The sequence below is a fragment of the Tachyglossus aculeatus genome, assembly GCF_015852505.1.
Source record: "Tachyglossus aculeatus isolate mTacAcu1 chromosome 12 unlocalized genomic scaffold, mTacAcu1.pri SUPER_6_unloc_4, whole genome shotgun sequence".
NCBI lineage: Eukaryota > Metazoa > Chordata > Mammalia > Monotremata > Tachyglossidae > Tachyglossus > Tachyglossus aculeatus.
In genome coordinates this window covers 6155066-6157202 of record NW_024044831.1, presented here as the reverse complement: position 1 = coordinate 6157202, position 2137 = coordinate 6155066, and the positions used below count along the sequence as shown (strand labels likewise).

The 2137-nt window shown below is 44.7% G+C and overlaps 1 non-coding gene across 1 annotated transcript; it reads right to left on the bottom strand.

Moving 5' to 3' along the window:
* Window positions 1-477: 477 nt before the first annotated feature.
* LOC119921723 lies at window positions 478-615 on the bottom strand. Its single transcript, XR_005448578.1, has one exon. It is a non-coding gene; the product is annotated as a small nucleolar RNA SNORA7 (small nucleolar RNA).
* Between the last annotated feature and the right edge of the window lie 1522 nt (window positions 616-2137).

Genomic DNA, 2137 nt, shown 5'->3' with positions numbered 1-2137 from the left:
ACCTGCCCAATTCTTTAGATCTAAAAATCTTCAAAGCCTTATTGAAGGCACATTTCCATCACAGGGCCTTTCTTGCCTAAACCCTCATTTCCTCTTCTCCCAATCCCTCCTGTGTCCCTCTTGCACTTGGATTTGCTCTCTTCCTTTTCACGTCCCTCAGCCCCATGGCATTGTGCACCTATCTGTAATTTATTTATCTATATTAATGTCTGTCTCCTTCTCAAGACTATAAGCCTACTGTGAGTAGGGAATGTGTCTTATATGCTCTTAAGCCATCTCCGACCCACAGCAGCACAACAGACACTTCTCTCTCCAAACGCCCCACCCCCATCTGCCATCATCCTGGAAATGTATCCATAGAGTCTTCTTGGTAAAAATCCTCAAGTGGTTTACCATTTCCTCCTTCCATGCAGTGAACCTAAGCCTCCAATCTTTACTCTCCCCCATGCCGCTGATGCCCAGCTAAGGGAAGTTTTCTCTTATAGCAGATTGCGGTCCACTCGCTAGTCACTTCACAAACTAGGAATGGAATGGATATGCCTCTGCTTGACTCTCCCTCCCATAGCCGAGACTGGTAGAGTACTGGAAACTCTCCAGGTGCGACACTGAGAAGGGTGGGAATGTGTCTACCAATTCATTTATATTGCTTTATTTCATTCTCCCAAATGCTTACTAAAGCATTAAAGATGCGGCTTGGCCTGGTGGATAGAGCCCATTTCCTGGAATCAGAAGGACTTTGGTTCTAAGTCCCGCTCTGCCACCTATCTTCTGTGTGACCATGGGCCATTTACGTTACTTCTCTGTGCCTCGGTTACCTCATCTGTAAAGGACTGTGAGCTCTATGTGGGACAGAGACTTTGTGAAACCTGATTAGCTTGTATCTACCCCAGTTCTTAGTACAGTGTCTGGTACATTGTCTAATTATTATTATTGCTATGCCCACAGTAAGCACTCAAAAACTACAAACAATTGTTCTCTCTCCTCCTTACTGTGAGCTTCGTGCAGGAAGGGGACTGTCTAATATGATTGTATCATATCTAATAAAGAATAGCTGTAGGATCTTCTAAGCACTTACTATGTGCTAAGCACCAGAGATGAAGGTGAAATTGAGAAGCAGCGTGGCGTAGTGGAAAGAGTATGGACTTGGGAGTCAGAGGTCATGTGTTCTAATCCTGGCACTGCCACTTGTCAGCTGCATGACACTGGGCAAGTCGTTTCACTTCTCTGTGCCTCAGGTACCTCATCTACAAAATGGGGATTGACAGTAGTCCCACGTGGGACACCTTGCTTACTTTGTGTCTACCCCAACACTTAGAACAGTGGTTGGCACATAGTAAGCGCTTAACAAATACCATCATTATTAATGTTATTACCTATTCCCTGCCAGTACAGTACAGTGCTCTGCACACAGAAAGTGTTTAATATTTACTAAGGTGCATACATTAGATGCATGCAGTTTCTCCTAACTGCCATCCACATCTGGTCCACCTCCTACCCCTTAGTCATGCTATTCGTTGGCCTTCCCCTCCACATATAAATCTTCCAGACCCCAGTCCCAAGTCATCTTCAAAGTTCTCCTCAAATCCCACATCCTCAAAAAGACTTTGCCAATGAATTCCCAATATCCCAAGTCATAGTTGCTCAACAGCCACCTAGTTTCGGAAGGAAAAGTTGGGTAGAAGAGGGGAAGATTGGGGATATTAATTAATCCATCCATTAATCAATTGCATTTATTGGATCTTATTGTGTTCAGAACACTATACTAAGTACTTGGACGAATACAGTACAATGGAGTTGGTAAACATGATCTCTCCCACAATTGAAGTGGGGAGAGTAATTGTCTGGCAGACTTGAGTAGGGAGGGCGGTCCAGGCCAGAGGTAAGATGTTGGCCAGGGGTTGGAAGCGAGACAGATGAGATGGAGGCACAGTGAGAAGGTTAGCACCAGAGGAGGGAAGTTCGTAGGCTGTATTGTAGGAGGAGAGAAGCAAGGTGAGGTAGGAGGGAGCAAGGTGATGGAGTGCTTTAAAGCCAGTGGTGAGGAGTTTTTGTATGATACAGAGGCTGTTCCCTGCCCACAGCAAGCTTACAATATAGAGGGGAAAATGATATTAATATAACTTAATAAGCTGTAGAT